General features: G+C 41.5%; 1 protein-coding gene across 2 annotated transcripts in view; it reads left to right on the forward strand.

The window, feature by feature from the left end:
• BMPR1B (bone morphogenetic protein receptor type 1B) overlaps positions 1 to 20,818 on the forward strand; it is a 354,353-nt gene that overhangs the window by 298,564 nt on the left and 34,971 nt on the right. The window contains exon 1 of one of the 2 annotated variants that reach the window (XM_084626038.1): positions 8,102 to 8,160. The exons of the other annotated variant lie outside the window; for it this stretch is intronic. The gene's annotated coding sequence lies outside the window, so the exon portion shown is untranslated. Of the gene's footprint in view, positions 1 to 8,101; positions 8,161 to 20,818 lie in introns of those variants that run through there. 2 annotated transcript variants of the gene reach the window in all.

A 20,818-nucleotide genomic window follows, 5' to 3' on the forward strand; every position in this document is an offset into this window, starting at 1 on the left:
CTGAAGCAAACCATGAAACAGAATTCACACACTTTCCTCTCCTTCAGGGTTTACAGTAAGTAGCATCAATTTGCCTTGAAGCTTGAATCAGTTTTGTTTGTCACTGCACATGTTGCAACATAAAATCTCTACAGGAATTGGGGATATTTTTAATGTTCTGAATAGCGCTGGCCAAGATCCTGAAGGATGCATTAGGTTGAGTACTGGGAGTTGGAGAGAATAATTAGGCAGCTGGCAGAGACTGTGTTTTTGCTTGGTTTTCTTTAATGACATTTTAATATATTAATGAACATAAGATGATGTTTTATTTTTTCCTGTCCAGGCCTTTTGCTTGAGTTTAGAGTGTGGTCAAGGGACTTCTGCGTGTAATAGGGTGAAGTGGATCCCAAGAGAAGGAGCTTTCATGGGAAGAAAAAAAAAAGTCGATTTAGTAATTCTGAAAAGTGTCACATTGATACCTCTAGAAACAAGGCCTTTACAACATGTATAACACAGGCTGCAACAAAGCCTCACTGATGAACCTAAACCTGGTAGTTCTCTCACCTTGCCCATTCAGTTCTTTGCTTCTCAGCTGAGACGGTCTACAAGGGTGCCAGCTATTGGCAGTTGCAATGGTGGACTTCATTTAGTGGGCATCTACCCACTGGCTGCAAATCAGGCAGCCAGAGGATGATAACTTTCAGTTGTTGCTGACCATGGGTGGTTCTGAGCCAGTGATGCTGGAAATTATTCTCTGTATTCAGTTGCTAAACTCCTCAGCCATTTTTTGGAAGACTAAAATAAATAGATATTTGGTTGGTGGCCTGCAAAGCGAACTGTATATTAGGGGTGTTTCATGATAATCAAATTTATATCCAACTTGTTTGTTTGTGTCTGGACTCCTGTATTTCTATTTTGAATGTTTTTTCTTCAAATTTAAAAAACAAATAAATTCAGAACATAATATTGCCTGAAGTACTGAAAACTATACAGCACCGCAGACTGTGTACATAACACTAAATGCTTTAGTGCTTTAAAGTGTCAAAATGGTGCACTATATAAAGAAAAATCATTGATAGAGGCCACTTACAATTCAGGAGATGTTCTTTAACCTGAGTAGGCAGTGGGGTGGAGGAGAGAGGATGCAATTGTTAGGGCAATTGTTAGGGCACTAGCATATGTCATGGGAGACAGGGGCTCGAGTCCCTGGTCCTCCACACATACGGGTAACACACAAGGCAAGTCACTTAGCCTCTGTCTGTCTCAAATCCCCATTGGTAAAATGGAGATAAAAAGTTCTGATTTCCTTCACAAGGGTACTGTGATGTTGAATACATTAAAGATTGTGAGGTGCTCAGACACTATGGTAAATGGGTACATATAAGTTTCTTTAAATGTGTGTGTGTGTGAGAAGGATGATTTACTTGTTGCAGTGCATCACTTCAGTTCCCTTACACAATGTATGCACTGTAATGCTGTACACACAGAATAGGAACTGAGGCAAACCTTTCAAATTTTGATGTAGTTTTAAACAGTTTCATTAGCCATTTCATTTCCCTTTTACATATTTCTATGCATCCTAATTCCAAAAGTAGGAGTGAAATGCTGCAAGAGAATCTTGAAAGCATAGCAATGAGAGGTTGCTTTATGGCATTGTTGAGCCTGATCAGAAACTGAAAGTACGGGAAATTTCATCTTTAAGGAGTCTTCTAGCCCCGTCCCACTGACTAAATAGGTTTGGATACGCATCTAAATATTAGGATGCTTCATCAGACTAAATCCTTGAACGTTTACAGGTTCACCTATTGATACTCCTAATTACTGTTTCAGTTCTGAATTTCTGCACCTTGGTTGGATATTGTCGTCTTGATCTCCTGGTGATGGGCAAAGACCAGATGTCCGTGCTGATTCTTATTGATTTGTCAGCAACATGGGGGCAACGTGGATGTAATGAATTCTACTGCTCCTTAGCTCAATGCTCTCTCAATCTGCACTATCACTTTCAAGGCTGTGCTTGGCCACCTGTGGGACCCCAGTGGAGGGATAGTTGAGTAGGATACATTTCCCCAACTTGTCTTCAGGTGGATTTTCTGCTACTGTGACTGTGTGGCAGGGTGTATTCCAGTTTCCACTTTGGTAGATGTTGAGTGAATCTGGCCCTTAGTTTATTGGCTTTTCTGTCCTGTGTAATTTGTTCGTCTTTCCCCAGGGGAATTTTAATTGTGATAGTATTCTTCATGTAAAATGGATATTGCCCTGCACCTTTGAACGTTTTCCATGTTTGTGATGCTACACCTCTGAACTCTCCGCATTGGCAATGGTGGATTAACAGTGGTTCTCTGGTGTCCGGATCAAGGTGTGGATTCTTTCCTCAGCTAGTCTGGAGCAGCTGATAGTGGCATAGCAGAGCCAGGAGAGTAGCAGTAGGTGGCACTCTTCATGACTGAGTGATGGTTGCTGCCTGCCTACTGCTGGAAAACCAGAATGAGAATCCGGGGAGAGATGGGAGGAGGAGAGAGAGGAGTGCCATCTCCATTTCCATCCACTCAAACAGAGTAATGTTATAGCCCAAAGAAATGAGGAGAGCAGTAAAAGGCACGCCTCAGGGACAAGTAAAGAGGAATGAGGATAACAAGAAAATACCATGGACTCAAGTGCCCCCTTTCCTGGCTCTTCTTCGGGTATTGTCAAAATGTCATATTAGGAGAGGGCGATATGCCATAGTAACTCAGCACCTCCTGCACATGATAGACATTAAGTTGGCATACTGTACACCCTACCAGATTGGCTTTGAGGAGCGTTCGGGGCATATGGACTGACCAAGAGCAAGAATGAGCAGCATGGAGGAGGGCAGATTACACTGCCAGTACCAGAAAGAGACTCAGTTTGAGCAAAGAAGTAGCTTAAAAATATAGAGTGTGATCCAGGCTATTCGGAAAAGGAAACTGAAATGCATCTGTGGGCAATATAAATATATACGCGTTGGCATTTTGTATGGAAACACACCTATTATTTGAATAAATGAATTTGAGAAAGGACACATAGGCACTGACTCCGTGGGTGCTTCGGGGCTGGAGCACCCACAGAAAAAAAAGGGTGTTCAGCACCCACCAGCGGACCCCACCAATCAACTCCTCCCCCACCCTCCCAGTGCCTCCCGCCCACCACGGATCAGCTGTTCAGTGGAAGGGAGGGGGCAGAACACAGGCGGGGCACACTCATGGGAGGGGGCAGAATGAGGTGGGAAGAGGCAGGGCGGGGTGGAGCCTTGGGAGAAGGGGTGGAGTGGGGGTTGGGCCTGGGGCAGAGCGGAGGTTAATCACCCCGGGAAAATGAGAAAGTTGGTGCATGTGGGTGGTTTGCTTACAGATTTGATGCTGATGTTGCTTTGTAATATTTTTGTTTCTTGCCCTGCCCCAAATATCTCAAATTCAAATTCAGAGTCATAATGTCAGCTGATGTAATTTAACATAACTCCATTGACAGGACTTAAGGATCTGACCCCTTATGCTTTTGTTCCAAGTTGCTGAGAACCTGGAAACTGGTCCTATACATTGTAATAAAGAGGAAACCAGAATTCAATGCTTTAAAGAAATGTATTTGCAGAACATTATTTTGCAGCTGCTCAAGTGATATAGACAACTCTAAATCCAATTATTTAAGGCCCAAATTGTGAAAAATCATATATCAGGAAATTTACAATGCAGTGGAATTACTTTTGCCATAAATATATTATCATGATGAATACCTTAGAAATGTGTATAATGATGGTAACCTTAGCTTTAAAGTTTAATGTGTTGGTGTCAATGCATTACTTTGCAATGATAAGGACTTTTCTGTATTAGCAGTGGCTAAACCCTTAATGGTGACTTTGGATAAGTCCCATATGTCTGAATGCTAATCCAAACTTAAGTTCTGAAGCTTTCCTATTCAGTTCCCAGTAACCACCTTGGTTCTTTCTTGTAAGATTCACCGCTGTACCCTAAGCCTCCTCTGTGCATGCTCAAAGGTTCAGTAACATCCCTCTAGTCTTTGTCACATCACGTTCCCAAGGAATCCACCTTCTGTAAGGCCTGGCAATGTGTCTTCTACTTTTAAAGATCCGTATTTATGTCCATCTGTCTCTTTCTCAGACGTACAAGACCTCTACTTTCATTTCTCTTAGCATATGGAGTGCTTTTGGTGTTTATAACCTCACAGATTGCATTGTACACCAGTGTCAATGAAAACTGAAAGTGGGGAGACACCAGAAGTTCAGTCTAGAGAAAGATGCTTCCAGCAAGTGGAGAGCTCTGTCCCTGAAAGGGGAAAAAGTTGGAGGTAGTACTGCGTGGTGAGTAGACAGTCTTGAAGCTGGGAGTTTGGAGGTAATTGGATGGAAGGAGAAAAGAGGCAACTCTGGGAAGGACTTGGATGGGGAGTGAGTAAACGTGAAGATCTGTGATGGGAGACTGCAGTGAGGTAGTTAAATCCAATGTTGAAGTTCCTGGGGGTCTCTCTAACTTAATCCCATATTTTAAAAAAAAGTTTGAATTCAGTTCAGAAAAAGGTTTGATGTTCAGTACAGTTATGATAAGAGAGAGTTGTCTCATCCCTGGTGAGCATAACTCTGAAATGTTATGAGGTTTTGTTAGTGTACGTGTGCCCTGAGCATTGGACGGGCAAATTTTTATGCAATCAAAATAAGTGAAGTGACAGTAGAGGGAGGATCACTGAAACCTAAGGAGAGCTAAATAAATATCACTGTACACTTTTACCTGTTGATTTTATTTATTACACTGCTGTAGACTGGATGTGGCCTGTGAAGCGTTATTAACCTTGTGCCTGTTATCAAATCAATAGATGACTAACTGCAGTAGGACTGATCATGTGAGGTGCTGAGTAAACTCAGCTCTCATTCAAGTAAATGAGAGTTGAGAGTGCTCTGTACTTCACAGGAGGTGCTCAGCATCTTGAAGGATTGGCCCCAGCACACTAGATTTGTTAGGCACCTTGATTCTGTCTTTTCTTCCAGGTTGACACTTTCCTGGAAAAACTAGTTTAGGACAGGGTACTGGCAAACACTGGTGTAAACCAGGAAACTGGGAAAAATAAAATTCTGATTAGAATATACTAATGAAAATTGCTGAAAAGTATTTTGCAATTTCAGAATGTTTGCGCATTAATATGATCTATTTAATTTGAATTAAAGGAAGTTAAAATAAAACAAAAAAGAGCCTCAAACTAAAGTGATGTGCTGTTGCCTGGGCTACTTCAAACTGAAACATCTGAATCTGGGGGTTCCCCTTCTTTTGTTTAGCAATGCAAATTACAGGTTGGTGCTGCAGACAAAGAAGGGGGATTCCCAGATTCAGACATTTAAGTTTCTGTGTGAGGTAAACTGCCAGACTAATTGTCCAGTCCAGTACTCCGTCTCTTGATCTGGCTGGCTAGAATGCAACTTCTGCAAATGACCTCAGTGAGTCGTGACTCAAGGCAAAAGATTTCAGCATGAGCAAAGGTGGAAGACCCCTTGACTTAACTCATGGCTATGTTGAGAAAGTTCATGAAGATGGTAGAGAGAGCCTTCGACGCAGAAATTGCAAAGAAAAAGTAAATGGGAAGGCAAGACCATATGAGGAAACACTTTGCAAAATGCAGTGGAAAGAACAGAGGCGTGCCAGAACCACTGACTTTGGCTAAACTTGTGCAAGTATTAGAATCAGACTGAGGATGAAAGTGCTGATAATACTGCATTGATATTGCCATGTACATCAAAGAAAGCCTGATCCAGGTCAGCCAAAGACAATGAGGAGGAAGTATCACGGTTTTTCAACCTAAAATTTTGGTTCCAGGTTATGGTCTTTAGTTGAGAGTGATGCATTTGCTCTTGGGAAAACTAGCAACTTTGTAACATTCATTTCATAAAGGAAATAAGCCTAAAATGTTTCTTTGGAAAGGCTCCCCTGGGTAACCGATGGGAGCAATACATTTTCTGAATGTGTAGATGTTTATTGTTTTAATTATTGTGCTTCAAGGTTGGAATTAGATTAGATACTGAGGAGCAGAAATCAAAGTGTCATTTTGGGGAGTATAACAATTAAGTGCAAAGTGCTGTAAGCAATTTGCTGTGGGTGAAGTGTCAGATGTTCTCAGATGAATATCATCAAGAAAAATGTTGATTACTTGAAGCAGCCATACAGTTATAGTCTAGTTTGCGGTGATACAAGCTATTTATTGGATAATAGAGATGCAGTACATAAATGATCTTTCAGTGTAAATCTGTTTCCAGGCATAGTTGCTCGAGGATTAGAACTTTTTTTTCCCCCCAACTAAATGATTTCTAGGACTTACTGTGAAGAATATTAAGCTGTAATTTTGTTATAAAGCTTTGTAAACTACTAATATATGTCGCAGGTCGGGGGACTATATGCAGTGATTTATAGGTGCAGAGCCAGGGAAACCCTATTTCCCCTTGTTTTTTTCTAACCCCCCCCCCCCCCCGACGTTCTGGTTAAACTTGGATTTATGCTGGAAATGGCCCACCTTGATTATCATGCACATTGTAGGGAGAGTGGTCACTTTGGATGAGCTATTACCAGCAGGAGAGTGAGTTTGTGTGTGTATGGGGGTGGCGGGGGGGTGAGAAAACCTGTATTTGTGCTGGAAATGGCCCACCTTGATTATCATGCACATTGTAGGGAGAGTGGTTGCTTTGGATAAGCTATAACCAGCAGGAGAGTGAGTTTTTGTGTGTGTGTTTTTTTGAAAAAAAAAGGGGGGTGGGGTGGGGGGGTGAGAAAACCTGGATTTGTGCTGGAAATGGCCCACCTTGATTTTCATACACATTGTGAGGAGAGTGGTCACTTTGGATAAGCTATTACCAGCAGGAGAGAGAGTTTGTGTGTGTGGTTTTTGGAGGGGGGTGGGGGGGGTGAGAAAACTTGGATTTGTGCTGGAATGGCCCACCTTGATTATCATACACATTGTAAAGAGAGTGGTCACTTTGGATGGGCTATTACCAGCAGGAGAGTGAGTTTGTGTGTGGGGGGGCAGAGGGTGAGAAAACCTGGATTTGTGCTGGAAATGGCCCAACTTGATGATCACTTTAGATAAGCTATTACCAGCAGGAGAGTGGGGTGGGAGGAGGTATTGTTTCATGGTCTCTGTGTATATAATGTCTTCTGCAGTTTCCACGGTATGCATCCGATGAAGTGAGCTGTAGCTCACGAAAGCTCATGCTCAAATAAATTGGTTAGTCTCTAAGGTGCCACAAGTACTCCTTTTCTTTTTGCGAATACAGACTAACACGGCTGTTACTCTGAAACCTCTCCTAAACTAGTGTCTCTTCCTTGGCTCTAATTAGTCTGTACTTTCCAGCAAGGAGCTATATCTTCCTCTGCACTATGTCTTTTTTCTGCAGGTAGCTTTGTCATTTGCTAACTATATTGTGGTGTATTGTATGTCTTAGTTCACAACCTGAAGGCCTGTTTTGTGGCTGTTCCCATTCTAGGAATTTCACAGCTAAATCACTGATTGTATGCCGCACCATTAAATAAACCATATTGTTTTCAACTTGCATTTTTAATATTACCCAAAAAGTAAATAAAAGAGAAATTGAAGAAAGCTTGATGCCTTGTGATTGTGGGGTTTTTTACTGGAAAATCTATGGTGTTAAATACTGTGAGAAATAGACCAGGGAATTATGGTATATATCGCATGTAGTTTAGCAGCGTGAAAAGAGGCACTGCAAAGAGCTGTAGAGAGAGAGTGGAACGACAGTAGAGCTTTTCACACGCGCACATCAGAGGCAGCTTGTAACCATCTGGAAATGGTAATGAATACTGTATTGGTCAGAAACCTTTTTTTTTTAAAAAAAAAATCCGGGGTTTTCTTTTTCTTTCACCTTTTTTACTGTCATATGCTATATGTTCTGAGGATAGCTTTGTGCTTGGCTGGAATAATAGTGTTTGCTAGTTTACAATCAAAGAGCATACTGAGAAAAACAGCTGAGCTGTATTAGGCAATCACCACTGGGACTACATTTCTTCACTGCTGAATAACACATCACAGGGGCAGGATTAGCCCAGCGTATGGTGCTGTGTTTTGTTAGTGGAACCCCCGAGCAGCTCTGTGCCTCCTCACCTGACTCTCATCCAGGGGGAATCTGGCATTGATATAACAAGCATACGGAAATTGAATGTAAGTGAAAGGGTCAGCTTTTTCTCTTACAAAGCTCTTTTAAAAAAAAAAAAAAAAGAATGGTTTCAGCTGAATTCTAAAGAAGTTTTCAGAGTTTGGCCACTTTTTGAAAAAAGGAAAGAAGTTCAGTGGTTTTTGACAAAAGGTAAACATGGGAACAAACATGACAAAAGGTCAAACATGATTAGAGAATGCAGCTTAGTTTAAGTGGCATGTAGATGCAGAGCTATCCCATGGGGCAAAGGGTAGACAGGTACTTATTATACATGTGTTCTTACAACTTTCTCTGTAGTTCCTCTGTGAACTTTCCTAACGAGAATTATATTGTTAAGATCTTAAATATTTTAAATGCAGACTCTTTGCAGAATCAAAATCTGTTAGTTCTGTGGTGAAGTACTTCTGAGAATTCAAATGACCTTCATTTTGAATTTTAGTGTATTGCCTTCGAATATATGTCAGACCACTAAGAAACAAACAAGGTTATCCATCCACGCTTTCATTAGCACTATATATGAAAAGGGAGTGAGATCAATTTAAACAAAGAATATTGTAAAAATTCCAGAAAGTTATGCCTTTCACATTCTGGTACAGAAGAGTCCAGGTGAGAGAGATTTTTAAAGAACATCATAACTGGAACTCAGGCTGGCAAAAAAATGAAATATTTTTGTCTTTGTTCCTCAAAAACTTGCTTTTTCATTCATCTGTTTCTGTACATTTAAAAACCTTTCTAACATGAAAGGATTTATTAATAGTAATTATTAGCTGTTGCAATGCCACGGTAGTTTGTATTTTGTTGATGCTTTACAGTGTTTGGAATTGTTATATTTAGCCATAGTAACAGGTGAATTTAACAATGGATTCTCTTTTAAAGGAACATTATCATTATAATGTATGTGAGGAGAAAGGGATATGTCTGGAAAATAAAATAAATATTAAACGTTACCTAACGTGTTTCATAATAATACTATACATTATTTAAACCTTAGATAATTCTGCAATTTTATTTATTTTTTCTCCCTGTAAGCTGTTTTTATTTTATTTTTCTGTTTGGCTGGATAATGAAAAAGACCAGTCTTATAACTTTTGTTTATGATCTTTTTTAAGTAGCAGTACTAATTATAGGAAACTATTACACAAAACTTACAAATTGCTTTTTGTCTATAAGCCTCAAAGTCCTTATAAAGATTAAGTAAGGCTTCTTTATTCCAATGTTCCAGATATGGAAACTGAGGGACAGAGTGCTCTTAGTTAGCCAGTGAGTCAGTGGCAGAGATGAGGTGAACACATATCTCCTGACTTTCGATTAAGTGTTTTAATCAATGAAATCAGTGAGGCTGATCTGTGTGTGCTATGCACACCTTGACTCTGATATTCTGCTCTCTTGCAATATGTGTGAGGACGCAAGATGTGCACAGGACACTGATAACAAATGTTATTTCATAACATTTCAAAGTATGACTCTTAGTCGGAATTGATTAAAACCAAAGTGAAAAAGACCAGGCTATTTTAATGTTTTAAATGAAGTGAGAGACTGATTGATATCCGTGAAAGATCTGCTCACGTAAATACAGCAGAATGGGGAGTGAACGTGAACTTAGACCATTCAGACCTAACTTTTGCTGCATGGTCCTATAATTTTCTATTGCACAAAGTCAAGCAGGCCTCTGTCGAGATTTGTAGAGTTTCATTGTGTCTAGGCTGATTTTTGGTTAGAAGTTTTGAATCCCTGCGTAACTTGCTTCCTTTTTCTTAACATCAGGGGGCGAAAATGCTGCTTATTGTATACCTCAAAAGACTTGCTTGCATTAGTTTAAAAAAAAATCTGGGAAGCAGACAGCTGAAACAGTGTCTTCCTCTGAATAAAGCCAGAACCCCAAACCATGGCAGTCTGCCAGAAGAGCCAGTTGATTCCTTGATGTTATTGTCAGAAGATGCAGGGCTGTGAATGTGCTTCCACTCCAGCATAGCCGAACTGAACAGATGCACTATGGTTTTCAAACACAGAAATGCTTTTAGGCTGCTCGAATACTTCTAGCAAATTATACCCCTGCTGTCTGTGGTCAAAATTGATTATAGTTGTTTCATGTGTGCAATTAATTTTGGTGTGTAATAGAGCAGCTTTCCCCAGAGTTGAAGCATGATGTGGGGTAGCTTTCTGTCAAATGGAGTAAGTCAGTGACACTTGCTCTTGAATTCACCCATCTTTTCAGCCAGAGATACGTTTTGTACCTCAGCCCTCACTGACTACTTAACGATTGTTTTCCTTGCTTGCTGTTTCCACACATTCAGTTCAGAGGATGGTTATAATAGGAGGTAAGAGAATGAGACTTTTATTGCATGTCAAAAAGCAGCATCCCTGTTCAGCATGTGTGTGGTTAGCCCAACAGGAACTGTAGTCAGTTCAATTCACTCCCTCTTTTGGCAGCTAAACAGTACACTAATTTAGACGGTTAGTTATTCAGTTACTTAAAACACTGACTTGCTAGTTGGTCTGGTGACTTGGCAGGGTGGCATTTGCCTCCGAGAAGTTAAAATTTTTGCAAATGGTTGAGCAGCTAATTCAGCAGCATATGGACATTTCAGCGCGTCACTGAAGTCCATGAGATTTTGGGGCGTTGGGTATCACTTTCCCACCAAATAACTCATCACGCTGTGTTGCTGTTCCCTGGAGAGATGAACTGATCCACCCACTCAACTCACTCACGGCTGTGTACGCTGACAGCTTAAGTCGGTATAAGTTATGTCGCTAGGGGTGTGAGTAAGCCGCCCCCCCCGCCCCGCGTGTGAGAGAAGTTAAACCGAGCTAAGGGCCGGTGTGGACAGTGCTGCTCCTGCCGACACAGCTACCGCCGCTCGTGCGGCCTGGAGTAATTAAGTCGAGGGGAGAGCTCTCTCCCGTCAGCTCCGAGTGTCTGCGCTCGTAGCACTACGGAGGCACAGCTGCATCCGTGCAGCTGCCTCCCCATAAGCTCTGTCGTGTACCCGTAGCCTCAGTCACCGAGGGAGGGGGCAGTGAGAGTTCTGGCGAATAGGGATTGTGGAAAGACTCAGGATGAATTAATCAGAGAGCCAAATTTCAGAAACGTCCTGTACGTTTACAGCGTCAAGCGTATGTGTGTAATCACTTGCGTGCACAGAGGACACAATTTGTGTCAACTAAGGTATTTAAATTCTGCATGCATGAATTTCGCAGCTGGCTTGGGATTCATTTGAAAATATGTCCTTAGGTGAGGTGAGATGAAACAACTCATGTAATGGAACTGAAAAAGAAAAGTATCAAATATAAGTCTGGTTCAAAAAGGCCTTGTTACTCTGCGGTGTGGTCTGAACTGATACTGTATTTTAGTTCTAACCATGAACAGCTAAAACAAAATTAGTTGAAAGGGCAGTGACACTTACGAATAATGTCAGTGCAGTGTTTTGTAAGCTTGGCACATGCGTGTCGTCATTATATTTTAATACGCAGCTATAGTCTCTGCTTTTTGGGGGGGGGAAATCCAGTTAATATTTTGCTTTTGTAGTTAGTATTTTCTCCTGAATACTAGTGAGATGTCCTGGATCACTTTTTAATTGGAATCGGGAAGAGGAACTATGATGATTTATCAGTTTTATGGAACAAGAGCAGAGGTTCAAGGTCCTGTATTACTTTTGCTCTCAAATGTCATTGTCTTAACGCTTTTGCCAATTGGTATATCATCATCTGAAATGATAATCAGTGAAATGCTGTGATGTGCTCGTTGCAATCTTTGATGTTTCCTTAAGATCAAATATCAAAGCATAGTTTAGTAGCAAGAGCATCGGGTTGCATTGTTTCTTGTCTATATTTTCTTTGCTTGCTGGCGTTCAGAACAGTTTTCAGGACTCTGCTTGCAGTGATATTTATTTAATCTGGAGATAGTGGCATTCGAAATTTGCTGTATGACCCTGGCAACACATTGGGAAAGGCATCAGGAGTTGCAGCTTGAAAATAGAAATAACTACAGCTTTTTCTTCAAGTGATGGTCTCTAGGCTATTCTACTGTGGGTACACATGTGCTGCATGCTACTGAGATCGGAAGCAGTGTCCATAGGTCTGTGCCTGTGCCCTTCTCCTCCTCTTGCTCCGAACTGAGGGTGTAAGGGGCACGCAGGCCAACTGTGTCTCCAGTTCCTTTCTAGTGCCCGTAGTCTGAGACGGTGGCTTTCCATGTCTGCAGCATTTTCTACCTTCTTCAACATTTTACGTGTAAATAATTGTGAATAGTCCCCTTTTTGCTACTTTTTAGATAGTTTTAGATAGTTTCTTAGTATTTAGCTAGTCAGGATAAGTTTGGGGCTTGAGGGTCCGTCCCCTCACCCCATACAGAGTGACTAGTGTGCTCAAGATGCTGGGATCCAGGAACTTTGTCTCCTGTACCCTGGCCTTCCTGGTCAGCAACAACTACCAAAAGTATCTCTATTGCCTCAGGGAAACTAACATCTGCTCTAAGTACAACATTTGTTGATCCTTTGCTAGCAGAACTCACCAAGCCCATGACTATAGGCTCCAAAGATTTCTTGTGGATGGTGCCCCATTCTGACTCGGTTGGGCAGACACTCCTGTACGATGGACAGAGGCACCGAGGAGCATGCTTCTGAGCACAGTGACTTTTGATTCTGGGGATGATTGGAGTAGAGCTGAAGAGTCCTCCACACGGGAACATTGAGAGGGTAGAAAACATTTTCATCAGAGATGAGAGAAACCCCCGTCCTGGTCCACCTCCAAGAAAAAGACCTCTTCCCTCACACCATCAAAGTCAGGTGAGACTCTTCACCCTGGAACACGAGGCTCATGAGCACATAAGAGGCATGGTACTAATCCTCCAGCTCCGAAAAGCAAAAGTACTCCAAGACCAACATCATCTGCACAAGTGGGACCATCCACGGCACCAACAAAAGAAGAGCACCAAGTGCTTCCTACATCAGTGGTATTGGTGCACTGCAATAAAGAATCATCAAGATAGAGAACTCTAACCAAGCCAGTTCCACTGCTATGAAAGGACAGAACCTCCACACCTCGCCATGGCTGGGTAGAAATACATTGCCACTGAGGGTATCCTCCTCCTCCCAGATCTGTAGTCTGCCATCCTCTTTGATCCAGTCCTCACAAGAGAGATCATAACACCCCCAGTCCAGGGAGGATGTGAAAGAGAGTTACTTTCCAGTATTTTCCACTAGCCATGGCATCACAAGATTCATGATACCAATGGCACTGCCCATGGAATTGGAACCAACTTTTCCCTCCTTGGATGGATCTGACATTGGTGAGAGAGTATCACCATCTCTGCCAAGGCAGGAGGTTTGCCCAGATAGAGGATCCATAGTCTGTTGGGTTCTCTCCCATTTTTATAAGACAACATACCCCTCTTGGAACCAATGGAACCCTGTGTTCAACCATTACTCAGCCTCTGTGACTAGCATTACTGGGGACCTTGGTACCTGTAGATGTGTTATCCTGAGTTGGTACAATCCCAGTGAGTAGAGGAACCCCCTCAGGAACAAATGGATGAGGAGAACAGACAGATAGTTCTGATGAGGCTGTCGTCTTCATCCCCTGATGAGCGGTTGTATGGCCTTGCCTTCTCTGCAAGTGTTTGCAAGTAATTCCAAAACCTGTTAAGGAACATCGCTGACACATGGAGAAAGTGCAAGAGACACTCCAAATTCCTCAGCATTCTGTGGAGTGTCACTCCCCATTAATGAAACCATCTTAGAATTGTCCAAGGTGGTCTGGCATGCCCCAGCCAGATGCACTCCCACCCCAAAAAGGGATAGAAAAGAAATACTTTGTTCCAGCCACAGGATCAGAATTTATTTATACACCTTGTCCCAAACTCCTTAATAGTCAAACAGTCACTGAAAGAAGATAGCAACATCCACCCCTTCTGATAAGGAAGGTAAACATTTGGATCTGTTTGGAATATTTTTACTTCAACCAGCCTGCGGGGCCGCATAGCAAATTGTCAGAGTATTAATGTCTAAATACAATTTTGTTAATTATTCCATATTCATAGAATTCACTGACAGTCTCCTGCAGGAGGATAGAGCGTAGTTCCAAGCACTTATTGAGGAAGGTGGATTGGTTGCTAGATCATCCCTCCAACCTTCAATGGATGGAGATAACACGGAAACCTGATGGATGGTGAAGACTATTGGCATGCCTACAGTGTTATAGCTTCCGCCCTCCGGATTCCCCAGGGAAGTCCAACATACCGTGCTCCCTTCAAATCCTCCAGTCAGTTCCGTGTGAAGTTGAATGATTCGTTACGCTCATTGAAGGACTCAAGGACAACCCTCCGCTTACTGGACATCTATAACCGAGCACCAATCTGACCTTTCAGTCCTCATCCTCAGAGGAACCTGCACAACACCTTCAAAAGATGAGTCTGGGCATTTAAATTTGTAACTCTGCTTAAAAGTCATAGACTTCACAGAGATGCTGGTTTTCTGCCTCATGGCAATAATTTGTAACAAACCTTGGTGCCTACTTAACCCTCCTTTGTCCTATGACTGAAGAGGTGTTAAATGCCACTTCATCTTAAGTGATTTCATAGAATATCAGGGTTGGAAGGGACCCCTGAAGGTCATCTAGTCCAACCCCCCGCTCGAAGCAGGACCAATTCCTAGTTAAATCATCCCAGCCAGAGCTTTGTCAAGCCTGACCTTAAAAACCTCTAAGGAAGGAGATCTACCACCTCCCGAGGTAACGCATTCCAGTGTTTCACCACCCTCTTAGTGAAAAAGTTTTTCCTAATATCCAATCTAAACCTTCCCCACTGCAACTTGAGACCATTACTCCTCGTTCTGTCATCTGCTACCATTGAGAACAGTCTAGAGCTATCCTCTTTGGAACCCCCTTTCAGGTAGTTGAAAGCAGCTCTCAAATCCCCCCTCATTCTTCTCTTCTGCAGGCTAAACAATCCCAGCTCCCTCAGCCTCTCGTCATAAGTCATGTGTTCTAGACCCCTAATCATTTTTGTTGCCCTTCGCTGGACTCTCTCCAATTTATCCACATCCTTCTTGTAGTGTGGGGCCCAAAACTGGACACAGTACTCCAGATGAGGCCTCACCAATGTCGAATAGAGGGGAACGATCACGTCCCTCGATCTGCTCGCTATGCCCCTACTTATACATCCCAAAATGCCATTGGCCTTCTTGGCAACAAGGGCACACTGCTGACTCATATCCAGCTTCTCGTCCACTGTCACCCCTAGGTCCTTTTCTGCAGAACTGCTGCCTAGCCATTGGGTCCCTAGTCTGTAGCGGTGCATTGGATTCTTCCATCCTAAGTGCAGGACCCTGCACTTATCCTTATTGAACCTCATCAGATTTCTTTTGGCCCAATCCTCCAATTTGTCTAGGTCCTTCTGTATCCTATCCCTCCCCTCCAGCGTATCTACCACTCCTCCCAGTTTAGTATCATCCGCAAATTTGCTGAGAGTGCAATCCACACCATCCTCCAGATCATTTATGAAGATATTGAACAAAACCGGCCCCAGGACCGACCCTTGGGGCACTCCACTTGATACCGGCTGCCAACTAGACATGGAGCCGTTGATCACTACCCGTTGAGCCCGACAATCTAGCCAGCTTTCTACCCACCTTATAGTGCATTCATCCAGCCCATACTTCCTTAACTTGCTGACAAGAATGCTGTGGGAGACCGTGTCAAAAGCTTTGCTAAAGTCAAGAAACAATACATCCACTGCTTTCCCTTCATCCACAGAACCAGTAATCTCATCATAAAAGGCAATTAGATTAGTCAGGCATGACCTTCCCTTGGTGAATCCATGCTGGCTGTTCCTGATCACTTTCCTCTCATGCAAGTGCATCAGGATTGATTCTTTGAGGACCTGCTCCATGATTTTTCCAGGGACTGAGGTGAGGCTGACTGGCCTGTAGTTCCCAGGATCCTCCTTCTTTCCTATAACGTGTGTAAATATCTTTTGATTAAGATCTGTCCCACCTTGTATTTAGCTGTAACACTCTGGTTACCTTCTCCAGATTTGAGGAAGAGCTCTGTGCAGCTCGAAAGCCTGTCCCTTCCACCCACAGAAGCTGGGCCAATAAAAATATATTAACTCACCCCCCTTATCTGTCTCATATCCTGGAACCAACACAGCTACAGCATCACAAACGATATTTGTGTCATGACTTTTTTTGATAAAATATGATCTATGCAAAGAGAGAGAAATCCAGAATTGATGACTTCAGTAGGAATTTTGCCTGAGTAAGGACTGCAAGAACTTGTGAACAGCACAGCCAATAAGCCTAGGAAACAAAATGTCATACAACATAATCCCAAACATATTTCCATTGACAATCCAACATACCAATATTCCATCAGCTGTATACCAAATTAAATTAATTGTCAAGTAAAATGCATTACAACCTTAACTTTGGTCTTTGTAATACTGTATCATGTTATTTGAAAAGGGAGGATTATTTTTCTTCTTACCAAATTTAATTTACTCAGTTTTTTAATCAAAATGTGTGGTACTTAATGTGACCCTTTTTCAGTTTTTTGGCAACCGTGAGTATCGGATGATGGAAGCCTGTTTGTCATTCTCTTTTTCTTCTTCAGTATATGATCATCACCAATAAAATCTCATCAGCAATACTGTGGCTTTTCTGTTACCTCTTTACTTTTATATGCAGTATATCAGGCTGTGCTGAGGCATACTTTATTACAACTTCCCTAAGAGCTGCATTGTCATAACTGATTATTTGTCCCCCCCACCCCCCCAAAAAATCATGTGGAAATTCTTTTATCTGATGACTGACTGTAAAGAACAGTGAGTTAGCGGTTATCAATTTCCCTTTCCCATAAAACAATCATTTCAGTGCTGTAATGTTGGTCTGTTCAGATGTAATCATTCTGCAGTGCATGCAGTATAGGTGTTATGTGATTTTTCATATTTTAATAAAAATAGACATTTTATAACAATGAAGCTGAAAAATAATTTAGTAGGTGAATGGGCAAGTGCAGGATTTAGAAAAGTTAGAAGTTGTGTGTTATATTTCTTGAGACCTTAATTAATTCATTAGGTTTTAGGTCGTTGCTGGATTCACTGAGAGTAGCTGTTCTAGATCAGAATTGACTGATGTCACTCCGTATTGCTGTCTGCACATCAGTCTGCTGCCCAGTGGATTGTCTTCAAATATTTGTGAGGAAAGGAAAGACATCAGGTTGCATTTATAGTGAAGAAGGCATTTACTTGTGTCAAGGTTCCTTCCCCACTCTGAACTCTAGGGTACAGATGTGGGGACCTGCATGAAAACCTCCTAAGCTTACTTTTACCAGCTTAGGTTAAAACTTCCCCAAGGTACAAATTATTTTACCCTTTGCCCTTGGATTTCCACTGCCACCACCAAACTTTATCTGGGTTCCTAAAAAAAACGGAGTTTGGACATGTCTTTCCCCCCCAAATCCTCCCAACCTTGCACCCCACTTCCTGGGGAAGGTTTGGTAAAAATCCTCACCAATTTGCATAGGTGACCACAGACCCAAACTCTTGGATCTTAGAACAGTGAAAAAGCATTCAGTTTCCTTACAAGAAGACTTTTAATAGAAGTAAAAAAAATCATCTCTGTAAAATCAGGATGGTAAATACCTTACAGGGTAAATAGATTAAAAACATAGAGAATCCCTCTAGGCAAAACCTTAAATTACAAAAAAGACACACAGACAGGAATATTCATTCTATTCAGCACAGCTATTTTCTCAGCCATTTAAAGAAATCATAATCTAACACATACCTAGCTAGATTACTTACTAAGTTCTAAGACTCCTTTCCTGTTCTGTCCCCGGCAAAAGCATCATACAGACAGACACAGACCCTTTTTTTTTTTTTGATCCCTCCTCCCAGCTTTTGAAAGTATCTTGTCTCCTCATTGGTCATTTTGGTCAGATGCCAGCGAGGTTACCTTTAGCTTCTTAACCCTTTACAGATGAGAGGATTTTTCCTCTGGCCAGGAGGGATTTTAAAGGGGTTTACCCTTCCCTTTATATTATGACAACTTGTCTAAATTTGATAGCTTCAGAGATATCTATGATATTTAATTGTTCCAGACCCCTTATTTATGTTCGACTTAGAACATTACCATTTTGTAATTTTCACCATAGAAAAGCTCTGGCTGGCTAGTAGATACATCCAGAAAATGTCATGGTTGATTAAATCAGAGCCTAGTGTTTTCACTCAGTATTACTCTTAATATTTTTCTTTAGATTTCTTGCCCCATGAGCCAGATGTCTGAAAATATTTGACTGGAACATTGTAAAAGTTGATTCCTTATCCACAAATAACAATGAAATATAGTCACAAAACCTGCTTTGTGACTGCTTGTTGAAAGAGGACTTAGTTTAAAAGTGTGTGTTCCAGTGACCCACAAAGGGAACATTTATTCGTGTTAATTTGTTGGATGTAGGCTGGATCTATAATATGATAACTACAAATGTAACTCTTTTAGCGAAACAGAAGCAGATCATAATGCAAATATAATTTATCTTAATCTTTATTATACTTAATACTTAATCATAGCTATGGGAAAGTAGAGAATACATCAGATGCAGTGAATTCCTTGTGTAAATTGGTTTTAATTTCCGATTTTGCTAAGATTAAAAAAAAAAAGCAGCTATGGGAGTCTGGGGAAGCCAGGTGTATTGTGCACCAAATGCAAATGTTTTATGTTATTGATGCTTCACAATGAGTTTTCGGTTTGACTTTCAGCAGGGCCGAATACTCAAAGCTCTCATGGGGTTCAGTGAGATGTGAGGGTGTTGAGCACCTTCCAAGATCAGGCCATTAATGTATATTCCATGTGTCTTTTAATGTACATTCTGTGGGGCTTTGTTTCTATTTCACACGCATTACATTGGTGGTTGAATTCAAATGTTTTTCATGATGGCGATAGTGTGATATTTTCTACCATACTCCGTGGAGGTGAAATTGGAATGGGAGGGCTATAATCTCCCCAAATCTAAGTTTTCTCTCTAGATCAGTGGTTTTTGGGCATTTCACCATCAGCTCATACTTTTATCAAAGCTTATGAGCTCAGAACCTTTTTTCCCAGTTTGCTGAAGACTATGTTCATTTATAATGAATTAGGAGAACATTAAAGCTTGTACAGCAATCATAGTTGTTTTCTGGACAGGTTTCATTGAGATGGAAAAGCTAAGCTCTGTGTGCAGAGTTTATCCAGGTACAGAGGGATTGACCCAGTCTGAAACCTGAAAGTGCCCAGAGTGTCCCATGAGGAGACTGGGCCTAACGGGGGTAAAGGTTGAGGGGGATAGCTCTATGGTTCCTGTCCCCCTAGCCTTTTACCCTTCACCCTCTGCCATCTTATTCTATCCCTATCACCTCCTCGTCATTAAAGTCTGAGGCAGCTACTTTCTGCCACCCCTCCTCAGTTTTTTCTGCCCAGCAACTCCACACTGACTGGACACCAGTGGAGGGGGCAGAGGAGGAAAGCTCGTCTCCCTGTCCTGTCCTCAGTTGCATCACAGCTACCCGAGTGGTAAGGAATAGTCACTGCAGAGGAAACTATGCTCATTCCCTGCTGGAGGCGTGAGAAAAAGTGTTTGGTTGGATCTGGAGAAACAGACTGGGAATCAAAACTATGAAAATGCACATGGTTTTTAAAGATGGTAAATAAAAAAGTAAGACAAGAATGTGGGGGGTTTATCCAGATGCTGTCTAAACTCCGCAGGTTGAGAGAGTTGGCTGTAGTCTAGATGACACTTGAAAGAGATTACAGGCAGGGCAGGAGGGAGAAAATTAAAAGTAAGAAACTGCCAATGGTGATATTAATGCTGAGCTAATTGTTTTGTCTTTGAGACTGAAATTCTAAGTCTGTTAGTTTTAAGAGCTGCGTGAGTAGTACTGAAAAAGAGAAAATCCTTTGACCACCCCCCAACCCCTCCAAAAAGACAGAGCCCTAAATCATGTCATGCTTGCTGGTTTGAGAAGGGATTAATAACCTCCGTAAGGCTTGGTATTGTTCATCCTAAAGTGCATTCATACTCTCTAGTTACTATATAAAAATTGGCACTTTCTTACATAATAGACGACACTGTGTATAATTAAAGGAATATTTCCTTGCTTTTGGTGACAAAAATAAGTTGTTTTTAACATTTTTTGTTAATTGAAGAGGCAACATAAATTTGGGAGAGGGAGCTGGATTCTATTCCATCCACTCACCGTCAATAAACTATAACTAAAATTACGGGACCAAACCTTGCTCTCTCTGTTGCAACTGTGCAATTCCACTGAAGATAATGAGGCTGTACAGGTACAACTGAGGCTTAAGTACGAAGACACCTTTGCAAAGGAGATTGCAATGGTGTAACCAATTACGGAATTTGTCTTTCAGAATCTGGTACTGATAATGATGGACCGAAAGGCAGAGGGGGAACGGTTTGAGTCTCAGCTCCCACTTGAGGATGTATGGATGGCTGTTAGAAAATGTATTCAATTAGCAAATTTGATATGGAATCATTGAGGCACAATAAACATAAAACCCTACAATTACATTTTAGAGTCATCTTTCAGCTTCCAACTGCACTTTAATCTCCAATACAAAACAAAGAACTGTGTAAAATTTTTGAGAGTAAGAACAAAAAATTGAGACTTGTTCA

The sequence above is a fragment of the Lepidochelys olivacea genome (assembly GCF_965140295.1).
Source record: "Lepidochelys olivacea isolate rLepOli2 genome assembly, chromosome: 4".
Classification (NCBI taxonomy): domain Eukaryota; kingdom Metazoa; phylum Chordata; order Testudines; family Cheloniidae; genus Lepidochelys; species Lepidochelys olivacea.